Source organism: Somniosus microcephalus, chromosome 28, assembly GCF_052327205.1.
Source record: "Somniosus microcephalus isolate GS21.2 chromosome 28, FLI_Smic_1.0, whole genome shotgun sequence".
NCBI lineage: Eukaryota > Metazoa > Chordata > Chondrichthyes > Squaliformes > Somniosidae > Somniosus > Somniosus microcephalus.
This window is the reverse complement of record NC_141014.1, coordinates 13,103,916-13,127,304: the sequence shown is the minus strand read 5'-3', so window position 1 is coordinate 13,127,304 and position 23,389 is coordinate 13,103,916. Positions and strand designations below refer to the sequence as shown.

Below are 23,389 nucleotides of genomic sequence, written 5' to 3'. Positions count from 1 at the left end.
AAGGTGCTGCCAGGCGGGGAGGCTGCATTAAGGAGGATTCTATTATCACCTGTCAGCCAAGAATCCATTACAGCCATAAGGTCAATGTAATCATCCTCAATGTAATCATCCACAATAAGGAGTTAGAGAGAAGACGGGCCAGTTAGCCTGACATCAGTCCTGGCTTTGGGAGATGCTGCCGAAGAAGTCTTGGCAAGTTATTGCTGTGCATCTTGTCGATGGCACACGGCATGCCGGTGGTGGAGGGAGTGAATGTTCAAGATGGTGGATGGGGTGCCAATCAAGCGGGCTGCTTTGTCCTGGGTGGTGTCAATCTTCTTGAGTGTTGTTGGAGCTGTACTCATCCAGGCCAGTGCAGAGTATTCCATCACACTCCTGTCTTGTAGATGGTGGAAAGACTTTGGGGAGTCAGGAGGTGAGACACTCACCGCAGAATTCGGCGATGGTAATGCTGTTGAATATCAAGGGGTGGTGGTTAGACTCTGGTAAGTTGGAGATATTCGAGAATCAGAGGGCACAGATTTAAGGTGATTGGCAAAAGAACCAAAGGTGACATAAGAACATAAGAAATAGGAGCAGGAGTAGGCCATACGACTGCTCGGCCATTCAATAGGATCATGGCTGATCTGAATCTAGACTCACATCCATTTCCCTGCCCTCTCCCCGTAACCCCTAATTCCCGTATCTGCTAGGAAAATGTCTATCTCCATTTTAAATGTATTTAATGTTGCAGCTTCCACAGCTCTCTGGGGTAGCAAATTCCATAGATTTACTACCCTCTGAGTAAAGAAGTTTCTCCTCATCTCAGTTTTGAAAGGGCAGCCCCTTATTCTAAGATTATGCCCCCTAGTTCTAGTCTCACCCATCAGTGGAAAAAACCTTTTTACGCAGCGAATGGTTAAGATCTGGAATGCGCTGCCTGAAAGGGTGGTGGATGCAGACTCAATCTTAACGTTCAACAGGGAGTTGGATAAGTATCTCAAGGAAAGAAAATTGTAGGGCTACAGGGAAAGGGCAGGGGAGTGGGACTAGCTGAGAGCCGGCACGGGCCGAATGGCCTTCTTTTGTGCTGTAACCATTCTCTGATTCTATGATAGTCACTGCCTGGTACTTGTGTGGTGCCAATGTTACTTGCCACTTATCAGCCCAAGCCTGACTGTCATCCAGGTCTTGCTGTATGCGGACATGGACTGCCTCATTATCTGAGGAGTTGTGAATGGAACTGAACACTGTGCAATCATCAGCGAACATCGCCACTTCTGACCTTATGATGGAGGGAAGGTCATTGATGAAGCAGCTGCAGATGGTTGGAGCTAGGACACTGCCCTGAGGAACGCCTGCAGCAATGTCCTGGGGCTGAGGTGATTGACCTCCAACAACCACAATCCAGAGTAACTGAGAGGTACGCTGGATGTATTTCCGTGGAAAAGTTGGAGAATTGTTGTGGAGCAGAAAGCGGTGGTGAAGTTGGAGGCCACCATAAGATGCGGAAACGGTGGAGAAATGGACGTTGGCCCAGGAGAGTGAATTTCTGGCCAGGACCCAGACAGCAGCAAAATAAACCAGTGGGACAGTCACAGACTCAGCAGGAAATAGCAGCGATGGGGGATGGGCTGTAAACTGGACAAAGTTACCTTCAAACTGCAGCAACTGAATAGAAGATCAGAGTCACAGCAGCTGAGTCTTACAGTGTATTCCAGTGGAGCCCAGTGGAGTAGCGTAGTATTGAAGGCAGAGAAGGCCAGGAATTGGGAATCAAATTTGAGCAAAGTTTCAGGGCTCACTGATGAAAACAAAGAGCGGGCAGGGTCGGGGAATGGACAGTGGGCACGGTATCTCCCTAAACATCTCCGCCTCGCTGCCTCTCTCTCCTCCTTTAAATGTTCCTTAAAACCTACCTCTTTGACCAAGGTTTAGGGCTCCTGTCCTAATATCTCCTTATGTGGCTCGGTGTCAAATTCTATTTGATAATCGCTCCTGTGAAGCGCCTTGGGACATTTTACTATGTTAACGGCGTTATATAAATGCAAGTTGTTGTTGTAGGTGGCTCTGCTATGGCGCGAGCAGTGACAGATATGATGTGTGAAAATAGCTCCCATCTCTGCTGAACTTTCGAAGATTCTGAAACTGAGGCAGATGTCACATTTCGGAGCGGTCAATTGCCCTCAGGCGGGTTACATTGTGTATTCAGCCCCAGTGGCCTAATGGATAAGGCACTGGCCTCCTAAGCCAGGGATTGTGGGTGCGAGTCCCATTTGGGGTGATGTGTTTTAATAATTGACACAACGGTGGTTTAGGCGGGGCAAGTGGTGGAAGGTGCTGCCAGGCGGGGAGGCTGCATTAAGGAAATTGTATTATCACCTGTTGCCAAGATTCCGTCAAGGCCGTAAGGTCAATGCAATCATCCACAATAAGGAGGGAGAGAGAAGACAGGCCAGTTTGCCTGACATCAGTCATCGGGAAAATGTTGGAATCCATTATTAAGGGAGTGGTAACAATGCACTCAGAAAATCATATGATTAGGTTTTTGTGAAAGGGAAATTGTGTTTAACATTTTGAGGATGTTACTAGTAGGGTAGATAAATGGGAACCAGTGGATGTCGTATATTTGGATTTCCAAAAGGCATTCAATAAGGTGCCATGTAAAAGGTTTTATTTTTATTTGTTCCTGGGACGTGGGCGTCGTTGGCAAGGCCAGCATTTATTGCCCATCCCTAATTGCCCTTGAGAAAGTGGTGGTGAGCCGCTGCCCTGAGGAACTCCTGCAGCAATGTCCTGGGGCTGAGGTGATTGACCTCCAACAACCACAACACTACGCAAGATAAGGTATCCTGGGGTTGGGGGTAATATATTAGCATGGATAGAGGAGTGGCTAACAGACAGAAAACAGCGGGCAGGGATAAACGGGTCATTTTCCGGTTGGCAGGCTGTAACTAGTGGGGTGCTTGGGCCTCAGCTATTTACAATCTATATTAATGACTTAGATGAAGGGACCGAGTACAATGTATCCAGATTTGCTGACGATACAAAGCTGGGTGGAAAAGTAAGCTGTGAGGAGGACACAAAGAGCCTGCAAAGGGATCTAGACAGGTTAAGTGAGTGGGCAATAAGGAGGGAGATAGAGAATAATGTGAGGAAAGGTGAGGTTATTCACTTTGGTAGGAAGAATAGAAAAGCAGAATATTTTTTAAATGGTGAGAAACTATTAAATGTTGGTGTTCAGAGAGATTTAGGTGTCCTCGTACAGGAAACACAGAGAGTTAGCATGCAGGTACAGCAAGCAATTAGGAAGGCAAATGGCATGTTGGCCTTTATTGCAAGGGTGTTGGTGCACAAGAGTAAGGAAGTCTTACTACAATTGTACAGGGCTTTGGTGAGACCACACCTGGAGTACTGGGCACAGTTTTGGTCTCCTTATCAGAGAAAGGACATACATGCCTTATGATGCAGTGCAATGAAGATTCACTAGATTGATTCCTGAGATGAGAGGGCTGTCCTATGAGGAGAGATTGTGTAGAATGGGCCTATACTCTCTGGAGTTTAGAAGAATGAGAGGTGATCTCATTGAAATATATAAGATTCTGAGTGGGATTGACAGGGTAGATGCTGAGATGTTGTTTCCCCTGGCTGGAGTGTCTAGAACCAGGGGTCACAGTCTCAGGATAAGGGGTCGTGCATTTCAGACTGAGATGAGGAGGAATTTCTTCACTCAGAGGGTTGTGAATCTTTGGAATTCTCCACCCCGAAGGATGCTGATTCGTGGAGTATATTCAAGGCTGAGATAGATAGATATCTGGACTCTAGGGGGAACAAGGGATATGGGGTCGGGCGGGAAAGTGGAGTTGAGGTCGAAGATCAGTCATGATCTTATTGAACAGCGGAGCAGGCTCGAAGGGCTGTATGGTCGACTCCTGCTCCTACTTCTTATGTTCTTATGGTGATGGACATTGAAGTCCACCTGATGGCATGAGAGTTCATGGGGTCAGGAGTCAGCGTTGAGGACTCCCAGGGCCACTCCCTCCTGTCTGTGTACCACTGGGCCGCCACCTCTGGTGGGTCTGTCCTGCTTGTGGGACGGGACATACCCAGGGATGGTGATGGAGGAGTCTGGCACCTTCGCTGATAGGTATGATCCTGTGTGGTTGCATTCTAGCCCAAGCTACAAGTTTAAAGTTACCTGGGCCCACAGCCCAACTGCCTCTTTGTTTACATCAGTCAGCCCTGGAAATTTCCACAGAAATACCTCCAGCATACCTCTTGGTCACTCAGATAAGCAGATATTAGGGCAGGTGTCCCAAACCTTGGTCAATGAGGTAGGATTTAAGGAGCATCTGAATGGAGGGGAGAGAAACTTTAGGACAGAGATGAGGAGGAATTTCTTCACCCAGAGTGGTGAACCTGTGGAATTCTCTACCACAGAAGGCAGTAGAGGCCAATTCATTAAATATATTCAAGAAGGAGTTAGATATATTTCTTAAGGCTAAAGGGATCAAGGGATATGGGGAGAAACCAGGGACAGGGTACTGAATTTGGATGATCAGCCATGATCTCATTGAATGGTGTAGCAGGCTCGAGGGGCCGAATGTCCTCCTCCTGCTCCTATCTTCTATGTATCTATGTATCTATGAGAGAGGTAGTGAGGCGGAGATGTTTAGGGAGATATCGTGCCCACTGTTCATTCCCTGACCCTGCCCGCACTTTGGTTTCATCAGTGAGCCCTGGAACTTTGCTCAAATTTGATTCCCAATTCCTGGCCTTCTCTGCCATCAATACTACACTGCTCCACTGGGCTCCACTGGGCTCCACTGGAATACACTGTAAGACTCAGCTGCTGTGACTCTGATCTTCTATTCAGTTGCTGCAGTTTGAAGGTAACTTTGTCCAGTTTACAGCCCATCCCCCATCGCTGCTGTTACCTGCTGAGTCTGTGACTGTCCCACTGGTTTATTTTGCTGCTGTCTGGGTCCTGACCAGTAATTCCCTCTCCTGGGCCGACGTCCATTTCTCCATCGTTTCCGGATCTTATAGTGGCCTCCAACTTCACCAGTGCTTTCTGCCCCACGACAATTCTCCACATTTCCCGCTGTGATTATTTGCACGAACACGTTTGTGGCCTTCTGCGCACATGCGCCGTAGACCGGAGCCGTGCATGTGTGCCTGATCTCCGTCTGCGCAGGTGCGCTGTATCCCGGAGCCTCACCTGTGCAGCACCCAACGGTTGTGGCCTGCACCGTGGGCCCAGCGTCCCTCGGCTCCGTGCGGAGAAGACCACTCAGGGGAGCCGCTGGTGGCCGGGGAAGAGGGGGGTGGGGAAAATCGAGGTTCGAAAGGGGAGAGAGAGAATCAACGGGGGGAGAGAGAGATGGGATGGAGAGGCGAAGTGAGAGAGGATCGAAGGGGGAAGAGAGAGAAGAGATTGGAGAAGAAAGAGAGAGAGAAGGGAGGAGAGAGAGAGAAGAGATCGGATGGGGAAAGAGAGGAGAGGGAGAGAGGGAGAGGAGGCTGGAGAGAGAGAGAGATCAGAGAGAGAGAGGGGAGAAGAGAGGAGATTGGGGAGAGAGAGGAGATCAAATGGGGAAAGAAAGGAGGGGGAGAGAGAGAATGGGGAGTGAGAGAGAGGAGATTGGAGGGGGGAGAGAGGAGATCGGAAAGAGAGAAAGGAGGAGGAGATAGAGAGGAGAAGAGAGAGAGATCGGAGAGAGGGAGGAGATCAGATGGGGAAAGAGAGGAGGAGGAGAGAGAGAATGGGGAGTGAGAGAGAGGAGATTGGAGGGGGGAGAGAGGAGATCGGAGAGAGGGAGAGATCAGAGAGAGAGGAGGAGGAGAGAGAGGAGATCAGATGGGGAAAGAGAGGAGGGGGAGAGAGAGGACGGGGAGTGAGAGAGAGGAGGGGAGAGCAAGGAGATCGGTGGGGGAGAGAGAGGAGGGGAGAGAGAGAGGAGGGGGAGAGAGAGAGGAGATCGGAGGGGGGAGAGAGGAGGGGAGAGAGAGAGAGGAGTTCGGAGGGAGAATGGGGAGGAGCTCGGAGGGGGAAGGAAGAGAGGAGATTGGAGGGGAGAGAGAGGAGATCGGAGGGGGGAGAGACGAGATCGGAGGGAGGAGAGAGGGAGATCGGAGGGGGAGAGAGGAGATCGGAGGGGGGAGAGAGGAGATTGGAGGGGGGAGAGAGGGAGATCGGAGGGGGAGAGGAGATCGGAGGGGGGAGAGATGAGATTGGAGGGGGGAGAGAGGGAGATCGGAAGGGGAGAGAGGAGATCGGAGGGGGAGTGAGGAGATTGGAGGGGGGAGAGAGGGAGATCGGAAGGGGAGAGGAGATCGGAGGGGGAGAGAGGAGATTGGAAGGGGGAGAGAGGGAGATCGGAGGGGGAGAGGAGATCGGAGGGGGAGAGAGGTGATTGGAGGGGGGTGAGGAGATCGGAAGGGGAGAGGAGATCGGAGGGGGGAGAGGAGATTGGAGCGGGGAGAGAGGGAGATCGGAAGGGAAGAGGACTTAACGGGGGGAGAGAAGGTCAGGAACTTGGAGGGGGGTAAAGAGCACGGAGAGCAGAGTGGGGATGGGGGAAGAACGTGATCCCGGTCTAAATCCGGAGGTCATGACACTGTCATTCCCTGAAATGAATATTTATTTGTACTGATACACAAATTAGCATTGATCCATTTGTTCTTTGTACCTTACCTCAAACTTTACTCTGGCTGTGCACAGTTTGGGTTTGATTGTTTATCTACTGTGCTGTTCGGGCCACATGGGGAGAATGGGGTGAATCGATTCAGTCCCCACCCAACAATGTGCATTTTAAATCCCAATCAAAGATTTTCTGTCTGCGTTGGGAATAGTTTGCCAGGTAAATGTAAATGCCACGACTGGAGAATTTTAGCTGTGAGGAAAGATTGGATCGGCTGGGGTTGTTTCCTTTGGAACAGAGGAGGCTGAGGGGAGATTTAATTGAGGTGTATAAAATTATGAGGGGCCTAGATAGAGTGGATAGGAAGGATCTAATTCCCTTAGCAGAGAGGTCAATAACCAGGGGTCATAGATTTAAAGTAATTGGTAGAGGGGATTAGAGGAGATTTGAGGGGAAATTTCTTCACCCAGAGGGTGGTGGGGTCTGGAACTCACTGTCTGAAAGGGTGGTGGAGGCAGAAACCCTCATCACATTTAAAAAGTACTTGGATGTACACTTGAAGTGCCGTAACCTACAGGGCTATGGACCAAGAGCTGGAAAGTGGGATTAGGCTGGATAGCTCTTTGTTGGCCGGCGCGGACACGATGGGCCAAAATGGCCTCCTTCTTTGCTTTAAATTTCTATGATTCTATGATTCTAAATAATGATTTGGACGTCACAAAATGGCCCTTAAGTCTCACGATTTTCAGCAAGTTAATTGTAGCCCCAGTGGCCTAATGGATAAGGCACTGTTCTTCTAAATTCAGGAGTGTTGGTTCGAATCCCATCTGGGGTGATGTGTTTTTAAAGATTGCCAGGGGCGAAAGGTGCAGCCGGGGGGGATTTTATCGGCACCTGTCAGCCAAGTTTCGGTCAATATCATAATATCAGTGTAATCGTCCAGAATAAGCTCGTAGATGTAAAGAGCCTAGTTTGCAAGTTGATGGGCGTTCTAAAGTGAGTGAGGATTTGGGAGGGCAGAGCAACCCAGAGTTACGCTGGAGCTACTACTGTGGAAATGTGGAGAATTGCCGTGGGGCAAGAAAGCACTGGTGAAGTTGGAGGCCACCATAAGACCCAGAAACAGTGGAGAAATGGACGTCGGCCCAGGAGAGTGAATTTCTGGCCAGGACCCAGAACAGCAGCAAAATAAACTAGTGGGACAGTCACAGACTCAGCAGGTAACAGCAGCGATGGGGGATGGGCTGTAAACTGAACAAAGTTACCTTCAAACTGCAGCAACTGAATAGAAGATCAGAGTCACAGCAGCTGAGTCTTACAGTGTATTCCAGTGGAGTATTGATGACGGAGAAGGCCATGAATTGTGAATCAAATTTGAGCAAAGTTCCAGAGCTCACTGATGAAAACAAAGAGCGGGCAGGGTTGGGGAATGGACAGTGGGCACGGTATCTCCCTAAACATCTCCGCCTGGCTGCCTCTCTCTCCTCCTTTAAATGTTCCTTAAAACCTACCCTTTTGACCAAGGTTTAGGGCACCTGTCCTAATATCTCCTTGATGTGGCTCGGTGTCAAATTCTGTTTGATAATCGCTCCTGTGAAGCACCTTGGGACATTTTACTATGTTAACGGTGCTATAGGTACTTGAGGGAAATAAACTTGCAGGGCTATGGGAATAGAGCGGAGCAATGGGACTGACTGGATTGCTCTAAAGAGAGCTGGCATTGACTCGATGGGCCGAATGGCCTCCATCTCTGCCGTTATGACTCTATGACTCTACGACTCTATTCATGAAGTCCAGGATCCCGTAAGCTTTTTTAACTGCTTTCTCAACCTGCCCTGCCACCTTCAATGATTTGTGCACATATACCCCCAGGTCTCTGTTCATGCACCCCCTTTAGAATTGTAACCTTTAGTTTATATTTACTCTCCTCATTCCTTCGAACAAAATGTATCAGTTCGCTCTTTTCTGCGTTAAATTTCATTTGCCACATCTCCGCCCATTCCACCAGCCTGTCTATGTCCTCTTGAAGTCTATCACTATCCTCCTCACTGTTCACTGCACTTCCAAGTTTTGTGTAATCTGCAAATTTTGAAATTGTGTCCTGTACAAACTTTACTCTGGCTGTGCAGTTTGGGTTTGATTGATTACCTACCATAGTGTTCGGGCCACATGGGGAGAATGGGGTGAATCGATTCATTAGCCTCCCAACAATGTGCATTTTAAATCCTAATCAAAGATTTTCAGTCTGCAGTGAGAATAATTTGCCCTGTAAATAATGATTTGGCGGTCACAAACTGACCCTTAAGACTCATGATTTTCAGCATTTGCTGTACAGCCCCAGTGGCCTAATGGATAAGGCACTGGCCTCCTAAGCCAGAGATTGTGGGTTCGAATCCCATCTGGGGTGATGTGTTTTTAAAGATTGGCACTACGGTATAGCCGTCAAGGCCCAGAATGTCAATGCAACCATCCAAAATAAATTCGCAGTTGGTCAGGGCAGTGTTCGGAAGTTGTTGGGCATTCTAACGGGAGTGGATTCGGGAGAGCTGGAGGTATGTCTGTGGAAATGCTGCAGAATTGCCATGGGGCAGAAAGCACTGGTGAGGTTGGAGGCCACTGAAAAGTCTGTGTGTTATATGGCGAATTAATACACAGACTACAAGAGTAACTTTAACAGGACTTTACTATTCGAAGGTCAGGGCGAATCTGCCCAATAAATCCTTACACAGCACTTATATACCGTGGTCACCACCGGTATTACAGTATACAGTAGCCAAGATAAAGTAGTGCAACCCTTAAAATAGTTCTCTTAAAGGTGGAACGTTACATACACTACTCCCTTTTTAGGTTAACAGTATATATATATTCCCATTAATATAACATCATAACATATATACAACTTTATGTAAAACAGTTCACAGATTCAGTCTCTCTGGAGGCTTCCTGACTCTGTCCGGATAACGCCTTGGTGGTGTAGTAGTTTTCGGTGGTGTAGTAGGTTCTTCTGGCAAGGTCGATTCTGCTTGAAGGACAGTGTCAGGTTCATCTGATTCCAGTATTACCGGATCGGAGGTAGATGCTCTGGGTATCTCTGCTTCAACATTAGGCATATAGAGTTGTGGAGTAGGTTGGCCCTTTGTGGATGACTCTATGATCTGGTCAACATGGCGCCTTATTATGCTTTCACCAATGTCCACGGTATACATCAGCGGTCCTAGCCTTTTTCCAATAGTTCCAGGCTGCCATTTCTCGGTACGATAGTCCCGGGCCAAAACTTGTTGACCTATCTGGAAGGTTCTAGTTGGCCTTTCATTCATGCCTTGAAATTGCCGGTTCTCTACGTCCCTTCTGACGTTTGGCTTAATCAAATCCAGCCGGCATCTTAGTCTTCTATTGAAAAACATCATGGCGGGAGTTTGGTTTGTGACCGCATGTGTTGCATTCCTGTACGCCAACAAGAAGTTATCTACCTTATGTTGTAGATTTATGTCTTCATTACCCATGGCCTTTATGGCCTTCTTGAAGGTCTGGATAAACCTTTCAGCTAATCCATTGGTGGCGGGATGGTATGGGGCGGACGTGTAGTGCTTAACCCCATTGCTTTTTAAGAACTTCCTGAATTCTTCGGACACAAATTGCGGTCCATTATCAGAACAGATCTGTTCCGGCAGCCCATTCCTGGCAAATATGGTCCTTAATACTGTGATGGTTTTTTCCGTGGTGGTGGAGGACATCTTTATTACCTCCGGCCACTTGGAGTGTGCATCCACCGCGATTAAAAACATTGAGTCCATAAATGGACCAGCAAAGTCGATATGTACCCTTTGCCATGGAGATGAGGGCCACTCCCATGGATGCAGAGGAGCTTGTGGTGGGGCGTTTTGGGCCTTCTGGCATCCTAGACAGCTCTTGGTTATTTCTTCGATGTCTCCATCAATACCTGGCCACCACACAAACGCTCTGGCTAGGTTCTTCATTTTCACTCCACCCAGATGCCCCTCATGAAGCTCCTTTAGCACTTTATGCTGGAGTTTGGGTGGAATCACCACTCTAGATCCACACATCAAGGTTCCTCGGCACACTGACAGCTGTTCTCTTCTTTGCGAAAATGCTGGCAACATTGGTTCGCCATGTGCTGGCCATCCCTCCACCGTTAAATCATAGACTCGCGAGAGAGTCGGGTCATTTCTTGTTTCCTTTTCGATCATAGAATTTGTTACTGGTAGACATTCCACTATGGTTGAGTGGAACATCTCCACTGGGTCCACTGTATTCGCCTCTTCTACCACTGGCAACGGTAAGCGCGATAACCCATCAGCATTTCCATGCTGTTTGGACCTTTTGTATTCGATGTCATATTGGTGTGCCCCTAGTAACACGGACCACCTCTGTAGCCTTTGCGCTGTCATAGTGGAAACGGCCTTGTTAGGGTTGAATATGGATACCAACGGCTGGTGGTCTGTCAGCAATGTAAACTTCTTGCCCTGCAGGTAATGATTGAATTTCTTTACTCCCCACACAAGGCTGAGAGCCTCCCTATCTATCTGAGCATAATTGCGCTCAGCGGAGGTCAATGATCGGGATGCAAATGCGACTGGCCTTTCCGAGCCATTTGGCAACTTGTGTGAGAGTACTGCTCCAATACCATAAGGGGAAGCATCACAAGCTAGACGAAGAGGTAGCGTTGGATTGAAGTGAGCCAACACTTCCTCAGAGGTGATCAATGCCTTGCTTTTGCGAAAGGCCTTCTTACAGTCCTCGCTCCACTTCCATGGCACTTCTTTCCGCAACAGAGCATTCAGCGGGTGCAGCACCAGTAAAAAAGCCTGATAGACTTAATCTTTGAGTACAAAGAAAACTACATTGAAAATGCATTGACTGTTGAAGATGTTTATGTTGTTATTGATTGATATTGATTGATACTGATTTTGTTTAACCTCAAAGAAAGGGGGATGTAATGATCAGTGACCTGTCATTCTGGAATGGTACACTAGGTGGTGCTGTATGTATATAAGAGTGGGCTACCCATGATGCACTAGGCTACCCACAAGGCAGCAGTCAAGATGGAGGCCTCTACAGATACTGTGCCTAGTCCACATGTGCTCAATAAAGTGTCTAGCAAAAGCTAGCTGTTCTTAATAAAAACGACTAGTTATTAATGAACATAACATATAGCACCTTTAACCTAGTAAAATATCCCAAGGTGCTTCACAGGAGCCATTATCAAACAAAATTTGACACCGAGCCACATAAGGAGAGATTAGGTCAGGTGCCCTAAACCTTGGTCAAAGAGGTCGGTTTGGAGGAACATTTAAAGAAGGAGTGGGTAGTGAGGCGGAGATGTTTAGGGAGATACCGTGCCCAGTGTCCATTCCGCGACCCGGCCTGGTCTTTGCTTTCATCAGTGAGCCCTGGAACTTTGCTCAAATTTGATTCCCAATTCCTGGCCTTCTCTGCCATCAATACTACACTGCTCCACTCGACTACTCAGATCTTCTATTCAGTTGCTGCAGTTTGACAGTAACTTTGTCTAGTTTACAGCCCATCCCCCATCGCTGCTGTGCCTGTGACTGTCCCACTGGTTTATTTTGCTGCTGTCTGGGTTCCTGGTCAGAAATTCACTCTCCTGGGCCGATGTCCATTTCTGGATCTTATGGTGGCCTCCAACTTCACCAGTGCTTTCTGCCACACAACACTTCTCCACATTAACACCTCCAGCGTACCTCTCGGTTATTCTGCCCTCCCAAATCCCTTCAGAATGTCTGTCAACTTGCAAACACTGCCCTGACCATCTGCAAGTTTATTCTGGATGGTTGCATTGACATTTTGGGCCTTGACGACAATACCATAGTGCCAATCTTAAAAATACATCACCCCAGATGGGACTCGAACCCACAATGCCTGGCTTAGGAGGCCAGTGCCTTATCCATTAGGCCACTGGGGCTGTATACAAAGGAATGAAAATCATGAGACTTAAGGGTCAGTTTGTGACCGCCAAATCATTATTTACAGGGCAAATTATTCTCACCGCAGACAGAAAATCTTTGATTAGGATTTAAAATGCACATCAGCTGCTGTGACTCTGATCTTCTATTCAGTTGCTGCAGTTTGAAGGTAACTTTGTCTAGTTTGCAGCCCATCCCCCATCGCTGCTGTTACCTGCTGAGTCTGTGACTGTCCCACTGGTTTATTTTGCTGCTGTCTGGGTTCCTGGTCAGAAATTCACTCTCCTGGGCCGACGTCCATTTCTGGATCTTATGGTGGCCTCCAACTTCACCAGTGCTTTCTGCCACACAACACTTCTCCACATTTCCACAGAAATACCTCCAGCATACCTCTCGGTTACTCCGCCCTCCCAAATCCCTTCAGAATGTCTATCAACTTGCGAACACTGCCCTGACCATCTACCAGTTTATTCTGGATGGCTGCATTGACATTCTGGGCCTTGACGGCTATATCATAGTTGTAGTGTATGTGCCTTTAAGAGCCCCAGGTGTGCTGTAATGCCGGTAATGGCCACTCGGGCTATATAAGCCTGTATATTGTGTATATCCGTTAGAACTCCCCCGCCAGACTTTGCTTAGTAAACAGCTATGAACCAACTCCTGTCTTCAGTGTCTCTATCAACACACACACAACAGTGGCGACGAAGTGGAAACGGACTTACCTGCAATTCGGCAGCACCTCAAGAACATCGATTCCTCGGGCGTCCAGAAGACTCAAGAAAGTGAGAGAAGCTGTGGTTTCACCAGCTGGCCAAGCTGGTGGCAGGTACTGCGCTAATCCTTCCTGGGCGTCAGGCTGGGGCTCCAGCGGCTGGCTCTACAGATAAGGCAGGCAGCGAAATCGGAGGCAAGCAGTAACGGACTGGGAGGGAGCACTCGGGAGACGGCCGGCGCTGCAAGCAGGTCGGCGTTCAGACCTGGAGAGAAAGTCCGGCGGGAACGAGTCTCCAACTGTGAATAAATTTTTAAAAAAGAAAGGAAACCGCGGGAAACAGCGTTGTCATCGGCAGCAGCGGCGGGAAAGCACGGGAAGCGCCATATCTTTTCTGCAGAACAGAAAGAAAAGCGTGGGAAGCGCCATATCTTTTCTAAGATGCCTAAGTCTGGCAATATTGATGCTTTTGATAGCGAAATAGAGGATTGGACCACATATGTGGAAAGAGTAGAGGTATATTGCACTGCAAATGGAATAGAAGATGAAAAAAAAAGCTTCAGTACTGCTGAACCTAATGGGCGCAAAGGCATGCGGGCTGTTATGAAATTTAATCACTCCAGCCAAACCAAAGGACAAGAATTTTAAAGAAATTGTTGATACCCTGCAGGAGCACTTAAACCCAACACCGCTGCTGATAGCGGAATGATTCAAATTCTCCAAGAGAAATCAACACAAGAATGAAAGTAACGCTGATTACCTCACCGAATTAAGAAAGCTATCAAAGTACTGCCAATTCGGGGCAGGACTAGCAGATTACCTTCGAGACAAATTCGTCTGCGGTCTCTTAAGTGAAGGAACACAAAAAAGGCTGCTTTGTGAAAAAGATTTAACACTGGACAAGGCTTTCAGTATGGCTGTATCATACGAAGCAGCAGCAAGAGGAGCTGCAGAGATACAACAAGAGACACAGGACTTCGGCACCCATGAAATGACACAGGGTTTCAAAAGATGTTATCGCTGCGGCAGATCCACCCATAACCAGAGGGACTGCTGGTTCAAGGACAAAGCATGCAGGCAATGCGGAAAGATTGGACACATTGCACAGGTATGCCGATCTGGACAAAATAAATCCACAGACAGAAAAAAAAAAATCAATAAAGAAAAGTACAGAAAGGTACAAATGATGACGGACAGTAGCTCCGAAGACCAGAAAAGCGATAGCGACTCCAAAAACAAGAGACTAAGCTGTCTCAAATTACATAATGTACTTGCCAAAGATGATTACCAAATCATTTGGGTTACCCTCACGATAGCAGGGTCCCCAGTTAAAATGGAACTAGACACAGGATCAGCTCTAACTGTAATAAATCGACAGGATTACGAGAGGCTATTTCCGCATATACCTTTAAAAGACACATCCATTATCTTAAAAACATATACGGGGCAGAAAGTATACCCCAAAGGAAAAATAAGGGTGCCTGTTGTATACAACGGCAAAGAAATACAAAAGTTGTATTTATACATTCTACAAGATGGTGGTCCATCGTTGTTGGGACGTGAATGGATCAGAAAGATACGTTTAGACTGGCACTCCATTCAGGCACTGACGGTGACCAGTAAGGAAAAAAACGATGATGACATCATGCCTGAACGATTAAAAGACATCTTGGCCAACGCCAAAGAAGTGTTTCAAGAGAAACTAGGAACCTTGAAAGGCATCACCGCCTCAATAAAAGTGGAAGATGCAGCAATTCCCAAGTTTTTTAAGGCAAGACCGGTGCCATACGCTATTCATCCAGCAGTCGAGGCAGAGCTGGGGAATTTGGAAAAGGCAGGCGTATTATCCAAAATAGATTGGAGCGAGTGGGCAACACCCATCGTTCCAGTCATGAAGAAAGCATTGAATAATGATAAATCTGAAGAACAGAGAAAAATTCGCATCTGTGGAGACTTCAAGGTGACTTTGAACCCAGTCCCTCACACAGTACAGTATCCTCTTCCGAGGATAGAAGATATTTTCGCCTCACTATCCGGAGGGAAACGTTTCACCAAAATTGACTTGGCACAGGCATATCTACAGATGGAGGTTGAAGAGGCCTCTAAAAAATATCTCACGATAAATACACACAAAGGTCTATACCAGTACAATCGACTGGTTTTCGGTGTAGCATCCGCTCCAGCTATCTGGCAAAGAGCTATGGAGCAAGTCCTCCAAGGGATTCCGGGTATTCAATGCTACCTAGACGACATCCTTGTAACAGGAGAAAACGACAACGAGCACCTTGCCAATTTGGAGCAGGTGCTCACTAGGCTGAGAGAACGGGGCCTACGAGCAAATCGCCCCAAGTGCGAATTTTTCCAAAATCAAATATCATATTGTGGCCACATAATTAATAAGGAAGGGTTGCATAAGTCACCTGAAAAAATTGAAGCGGTCATAAAAGCCCCAGCACCTGAAAATGTTTCACAATTAAGGTCGTTCCTGGGATTAATAAATTACTGTCATAGATTTTTACCGAACTTATCAACTCTTCTACACCCTCTTAATGAACTGCTACAAACAGGAGTGATTTGGAAATGGAACGAAGACTGTAAACGTGCCTTCCATAAATGCAAAGACTTAATCACATCCGAAGAAGTTTTGGCACATTACAACCCATCACTGCCAATCAGACTGGCGTGCGATGCATCCCCTTACGGCATAGGAGCAGTATTATCGCATAAATTCCCTGATGGCTCAGAACGGCCGATAGCTTTTGCGTCATGCTCATTAAACTCAGCTGAGCGTAACTATGCCCAAATCGACAGGGAGGCACTCAGCCTGATATGGGGAGTGAAGAAATTCAACCATTACTTACACGGACAAAAATTTACCTTGTTGACTGATCATCAACACCTCATCTCCATATTCAACCCTAAAAAGGGTGTTCCCATTATGACAGCGCAAAGGCTACAGAGGTGGTCCCTTTTTCTAGGGGCACACCAATACAACATAGAATACAAAGGAACAAAACAGCATGGGAATGCTGACGGTTTATCACGCCTACCGTTGCCAACGATAGAAGAGGCACCTACAGTAGACCCAGTGGAGATGTTCCACTCTACCATAGTGGAATGACTACCAGTAACAAATTCTGCCATTGAAAGGGAGACGAGAAATGACCCGACTCTCTCACGGGTGTACGATTTAACAGTGAAGGGATGGCCGGCACATGGCGAACCACTGTTGCCAGCATTCTCGCAAAGAAGAGAACAGCTGTCAGTGTGCCGAGGGACCTTGATGTGTGGATCCAGAGTGGTGATTCCACCCAAACGCCAGGATAAAGTGCTAAAGGAGCTTCACGAGGGGCATCTGGGTGGAGTGAAAATGAAGAACCTAGCCAGGGCGTTTGTATGGTGGCCAGGTATCGATGGAGACATCGAAGAAATGACCAAGAGCTGCCTAGGATGCCAGAAGGTCCAAAACGCTCCACCACAAGCCCCTCTACATCCATGAGAGTGGCCCTCATCTCCCTGGCAAAGGGTACACATCGACTTTGCTGGTCCATTTATGGACTCAATGTTCTTAATCGCGGTTGATGCACACTCCAAGTGGCCGGAGGTAATAAAGATGTCCTCCACCACCACGGGAAAAACCATCACAGTATTAAGGACCATATTTGCCAGGAATGGGCTGCCGGAACAGATCTGTTCTGATAATGGACCGCAATTTGTGTCCGAAGAATTCAGGAAGTTCTTAAAAAACAATGGGGTTAAGCACTACACGTCCACCCCATACCATCCCGCCACCAATGGATTGGCTGAAAGGCTTGTCCAGACCTTCAAGAAGGCCATAAAGGCCATGGGTAATGAAGACATAAAACTTCAACAAAAGGTGGATAACTTCTTATTCGCATACAGGAATGCAACACATATAGTTACCAACCAAACTCCCGCCATGATGTTCTTCAATAGAAACCTAAGATGCCGACTGGATTTGGTCAAGCCCAACATCAGAAGGGACGTGGAGAACCGGCAGTTTCAAGGCATGAATGAAAGGCCAACTAGAACCTTCCAGATAGGTCAACAAGTTTTAGCCCGGGACTACCGTACCGAGAAATGGCAGCCTGGAACTATCTGCACACGACTAGGACCACTGATGTATACCGTGGACATCGGAGAAAGCATAATAAGGCGCCATGCTGACCAAATCATAGACTCATCCGAAAAGGGACAACCTACACCACAACTCTATACGTCTAACAATGAAGTAGAGATACCCATATCTACCTCCGATCCGGTGATACTGGAACCCGATGAACCCGACACTGGCATTCAAGCCGAATCAGCCTTGCCAAAAGAACCTACTACACCACCAGAAACTACGACACCACCGAGGCGTTATCCGGACCGAGTCACGAAGCCTCCTGAGAGACTGACTTATATTTGATTAACTGCAGCAATGTGTAGATTATTTTTCTTATAACATGTAATTAATAATTACTTAAAATATGATGCACTGGTTAACTAAAAGTGGAGGAATTGTAGTGTATGTGCCTTTAAGAGCCCCAGGTGTGCTGTAATGCCGGTAATGGCCACTCGGGCTACATAAGCCTGTATATCCGTTAGAACCCCCCGCCAGACTTTGCTCAGTAAACACCGATGAACCAACTCCTGTCTTCAGTGTCTCTATCAACACACGGACACTACAATAGTGCTAATCTTAAAAATACATCACCCCAGATGGGACTCGAACCCACAATCCCTGACTTAGAAGGCCAGTGCCTTATCCATTAGGCCACTGGGGTTATACATAAAGCAATGAAAATCATGAGACTTAGGGTCAGTTTGTGACCGCCAAATTATTATTTACAGGGCAAATTATTCTCACCGCAGACAGAAAATCTTTGATTAGGATTTAAAATGCACATTGTTGGGTGGCTAATGAATCGATTCACCCCATTCTGCCCATGTGGCCCAAATACTACGGTAGGTAACCAATCAAACCCAAACTGCACAGCCAGAGTAAAGTTTGTACAGGACACAATTTCAAACTTTGCAAATGGCACAAAACTTGGAAGTGCAGTGAACAGTGAGGAGGATAGTGATAGACTTCAAGAGGACATAGACAGGCTGGTGGAATGGGGGGACACGTGACAAATGAAATTTAATGCAGAAAACTGATACAGTTTGGTAGAAGGAATGAAGAGAGGAAATATAAACTAAAGGGTACAATCCTAAAGGGGGTGCATGAACAGACAGAACTAGGGGTGTATGTACACAACTCATTGAAGGTGGCAGGGCAGGTTGAGAAAGCAGTTAAAAAAGCTTATGGGATCCTGGGCTTCATGAATAGATTTGTAGAGTCATCGAGTCATAACGGCACAGAGGGAGGTCATTCAGCCCATCCAGTCCATGCCGACTCTCCTTAGAGCAATCCAGTCAGTCCCATTCCCCCGCTTTATTCCCATAGCCCTGCAAGTTTATTTCCCTCAAGTGCCTATCCAGTCTCCCCTTGAAAACATTGAGTGTCTCCACTTCCACCACTTCCATCAGCAGCGAGTTCCAGGTCATCACCATTCACTGTGTAAAAAAGTTTTTCTCACATCCCCCCTGTATCTCTTGCCCAATTCCTTCAATCTGTGTCCCCTAGTCCTTGTGCCATCAACTAGTGGGAGGAGCCATTCCCCGTCTAGCCTATCCAAACCCGTCATAATCTTGTACACCTCTATCAAATCACCCCTCAACCTCCTTTGCTCTAACGAAAACAAATCCAGCTTCTCCAAACTGTCCTTATAGCTAAGATCCCCCATCCACGGAACCATTCTGGTAAATCTCCTCTGCACCCTCTCAAGGTCCTTCACATCCTTCCTAAAGTGTGGTGACCAGAACTGGATGCAATACTCCAGTTGTGGTCCAACCAGCGCTTTATAAAGGTTCAGCATAACTTCTCTACTTTTGTACTCAAAACCTAAAGCCTCTATTTATGAAGCCCAAGATCCCATATGCTTTGTTAACCACTCTCTCAATATGTCCTGCCACCGAGGTATAGAGTAGAAAATCGTGGAAATTATGATGAACCTGTATAAAACACTGGTTCGACCCCAACTGGAGTATTGTGTCCAATTATGAGCACCGCACTTTAGGAAGGATGTGAAGGTCTTAGAGAGAGTGCAGAAAAGATTTACGAGAATGATTCCAGGGATGAGGGAGTTTAGTTACGTGGATAGACTGGAGAAGCTGGGTTTGTTCTCCATAGAGCAGAGAGGATTGAGAGTAGATTTAATAGAGGTGTTCAAAATCATGAGGGGTCTGGACAGAGTAGATAGAGAGAAACTGTTCCTATTGGCAGAAGGGTCGACAACCAGAGGACACAGATTTAAGATGATTGGTGGAAGAACCAAAGGCGACGTGTGGAATAACTTGTTCACTCAGCAAGTGGTTAGGATCTGGAATGCACTGCCTGGAAGGCTGGTGGAGGCAGATTCAATCACGGCTTTCAAAGGGGAATTGGATAAGTACCTGCAGGAAAAACATTTGCAGGGCTACGGGGAAGGGGCAGAGACAGTGGGACTAGCTGAAGTGGTATTGCAGAGAGCCGGCACGGGCTCGATGGGCCGAATGGCCTCCTTCTGTGCTGTGCCCAATCTATGATAAGCTTTGGGTCACCTGTCCTAGTATCTCCTTATGTGACTCGGTGTCAAATTCTGTATGATAATCGCTCCTGTGAACCGCCTTGGGACGTTTTACTACTTTACAGACGCTATATAAATGCAAGTTGTTGCTGCAGATGACTCTGGCACGGCACGTGAGCAGCGGCGGATATGATGGGTGAAAATAGCCTCCCTCAGTGCTTAACTTTCCAGGATTTGGGAAATGTGAGGAATTTCAGAGTGGTCAATTGTCCTCAGGTGGGGTGCTGTTTGTATTTAGCCCCAGTGGCCTAATGGATAAGGCACTGACCTCCTAAGCCAGGGATTATGTGTTTGAGTCTCATCTGGGGTGATGCGTTTTTAATGATTGACACTATGGCGGATTAGACGGGGCAAGTGGTGGAAAGTACAGCCAGGCGGGGAGGCTGCATTAATTGTAACTTGTGAGCCAAGTTTCCGTCAAGGCTGTGATGTCAATGCAACCATCCGCAATAAGCTTAAGGGTGGTAAGGGTCTTGTGGACAAGTGTATTGACAATTCGAGGAAGCGGGAGTAGGGATTTGGGAGGGCCGAGTGACCAAGAGGGTTTATGGAGGTATTTCCGTGGAAATTTCCAGGGCTGACTGACGTAAACAAAGAGGTGGATGGTCAGTGGGCCCAGGTAACTTTAAACTTGTAGCTTGGGCTAGAATGTAACCACACAGGTTCATACCTATCAGCCAACGTCCCAGACTCCTCCATCACCATCCCTGGGTATGTCCCGTCCCACAAGCAGGACAGACCCACCAGAGGTGGCGGCCCAGTGGTACACAGACAGGAGGGAGTGGCCCTGGGAGTCCTCAACGCTGACTCCTGACCCCATGAACTCTCATACCATCAGGTGGACTTCAATGTCCATCGCCATAAGAACATAAGAAGTAGGAGCAGGAGTCAACCATACAGCCCTTCCAGCCTGCTCCGCCATTCAATAAGATCATGACTGATCTTCGACCTCAACTCCACTTTCCCGCCCGACCCCATATCCCTTGTTCCCCCTAGAGTCCAAATATCTATCTATCTCAGCCTTGAATATACTCCACGACTTAGCATCCACAGCCCTTTGGGGTGGAGAATTCCAAACATTCACAACCCTCTGAGTGAAGAAATTCCTCCTCATCTCAGTCTTAAATGCACGACCCCTTATCCTGAGACTGTGACCCCTGGTTCTAGACACTCAACCCAGGGGAAACAACCTCTCAGCATCCAGCCTGTCAATCCCACTCTGAATCTTATATGTTTCATTCTTCTGAACTCCAGGGAGTATAGGCCCATTCTACACAATCTCTCATTATAGGACAATCCTCTCATCCCAGGAATCAATCTAGTGAATCTTCATTGCACTGCATCATAAGGCATGTATGTCCTTTCTCTGATAAGGAGACCAAAACTGTGCGCAGTACTCCAGGTGTGGTCTCACCAAAGCCCTGTACAATTGTAGTAAGACTTCCTTACTCTTGTGCTCCAACGCCCTTGCAATAAAGGCCAACATGCCATTTGCCTTCCTAATTGCTTGCTGTACCTGCATGCTAACTCTCTGTGTTTCCTGTATGAGGACACCTAAATCTCTCTGAACACCAACATTTAATAGTTTCTCACCATTTAAAAAATATTCTGCTTTTCTATTCTTCCTAACAAAGTGAATAATCTCGCATTTCTTCACATTATTCTCTATCTCCCTCCTTATTGCCCACTCACTTAACCTGTCTATATCCCTTTGCAGGCTCTTTGTGTCCTCCTCACAGCTTACTTTTCCACCTAGCTTTGTATCGTCAGCAAATCTGGATACATTGTCCTCGGTCCCTTCATCTAAGTCATTAATATAGATTGTAAATAGCTGAGGCCCAAGCACCCCACTAGTTACAGCCTGCCAACCGGAAAATGACCCGTTTATCCCTACCTGCTGTTTTCTGTCTGTTAGCCACTCCTCTATCCATGCTAATGTATTACCCCGACCCCAGGATACCTTATCTTGCGTAGCGTTGTGGTTGTTGAAGGTCAATCACCTCAGCCCCAGGACATCGCTGCAGGAGTTCCTCAGGGCAGCGGCTCACCACCACCTTCTCAAGGGCAATTAGGGATGGGCAATAAATGCTGGCCTTGCCAACGACGCCCACATCCCAGGAACAAATAAAAATAAAACCTTTTACGTGGCACCTTATTGAATGCCTTTTGGAAATTCAAATATACGACATCCACTGGTTCCCATTTATCTACCCTGCTAGTTACATCCTCCAAATACTCCAATAAATTTGTTAAACACAATTTCCTTTCACAAAAACCTAATCATATGATTTTCTAAGTGCATTGTTACCACTTCCTCAATAATGGATTCCAGCATTTTCCCGATGAGTAATGTCAGGCTAACTGGCCTGTCTTCTCTCTCCCTCCTTATTGTGGATGATTGCATTGACCTTACGGTCTTGATGGAATCTTGGCTACAGGTGATAATACAATCCTCCTTAATGCATCCTCCCCGCCTGGCAGCACCTTCCACCACTTGCCCCGCCTAAACCACCGTTGTGTCAATCATTAAAAACACAACACCCCAGATGGGACTCGAACCCACAATCCCTGACTTAGGAGGCCAGTGCCTTATCCATTAGGCCACTGGGGCTAAATACACAATGTAACCCGCCTGAGGGCAATTGACCGCTCCGAAATGTGACATCTGCCTCACATTTTCAGAGTCTTTGAAAGTTCAGCAGAGATGGAAGCTATTTTCACCCATCATATCTGTCACTGCTCGCGCCATATCAGAGCCACCTACAACAACAACTTGTATTTATATAGCGCCGTTAACATAGTAAAATATCCCAAGGTGCTTCACAGGAGCGATTATCAAACAAAATTTGACACCGAGCCACATAAGGAGATATTAGGACAGGTGCCCTAAACCTTGGTCAAAGGGGTAGGTTTGGAGGAACATTTAAAGGAGGAGAGAGAGGTAGCCAGGCGGAGATGTTTAGGGAGATACCGTGCCCACTGTCCATTCCCCGACCCGGCCGGGTCTTTGCTTTCATCAGTGAGCCTTGGAGCTTTGCTCAAATTTGATTCCCAATTCCTGGCCTTCTCTGCCATCAATACTACACTGCTCCACTGGGCTCCACTGGAATACACTGTAAGACTCAGCTGCTGTGACTCTGATCTTCTATTCAGTTGCTGCAGTTTGAAGGTAACTTTGTCCAGTTTACAGCCCATCCCCCATCACTGCTGTTGCCTGCTGAGTCTGTGACTGTCCCACTGGTTTATTTTGCTGCTGTCTGGGTCCTGACCAGAAATTCCCTCTCCTGGGCCGACGTCCATTTCTCCACCGTTTCCAGATCTTATGGCGGCCTCCAACCTCACCACCGCTTTCTGCCCCACAGCAATTCTACAGCATTCCCACGGAAATACCTCCAGCTCTCCCAAATCCACTCCCGTTAGAATGCCCATCAA

At 47.3% G+C, this 23,389-nt stretch overlaps 5 non-coding genes across 5 annotated transcripts; 2 read left to right on the top strand and 3 right to left on the bottom strand.

The window, feature by feature from the left end:
* Nucleotides 1–2,190: 2,190 nt before the first annotated feature.
* trnar-ccu (transfer RNA arginine (anticodon CCU)) lies at nucleotides 2,191–2,263 on the top strand. The gene has a single exon. It is a non-coding gene; the product is annotated as a tRNA-Arg (tRNA).
* Nucleotides 2,264–8,957: 6,694 nt separating this feature from the next.
* trnar-ccu (transfer RNA arginine (anticodon CCU)) lies at nucleotides 8,958–9,030 on the top strand. Its single transcript has one exon. It is a non-coding gene; the product is annotated as a tRNA-Arg (tRNA).
* Nucleotides 9,031–12,494: 3,464 nt separating this feature from the next.
* On the bottom strand, nucleotides 12,495–12,567 carry trnar-ccu (transfer RNA arginine (anticodon CCU)). Its single transcript has one exon. It is a non-coding gene; the product is annotated as a tRNA-Arg (tRNA).
* A 5,430-nt stretch (nucleotides 12,568–17,997) lies between these two features.
* Nucleotides 17,998–18,070, bottom strand: trnar-ucu (transfer RNA arginine (anticodon UCU)). Its single transcript has one exon. It is a non-coding gene; the product is annotated as a tRNA-Arg (tRNA).
* Nucleotides 18,071–22,495: 4,425 nt separating this feature from the next.
* trnar-ccu (transfer RNA arginine (anticodon CCU)) lies at nucleotides 22,496–22,568 on the bottom strand. Its single transcript has one exon. It is a non-coding gene; the product is annotated as a tRNA-Arg (tRNA).
* Nucleotides 22,569–23,389: the final 821 nt, after the last annotated feature.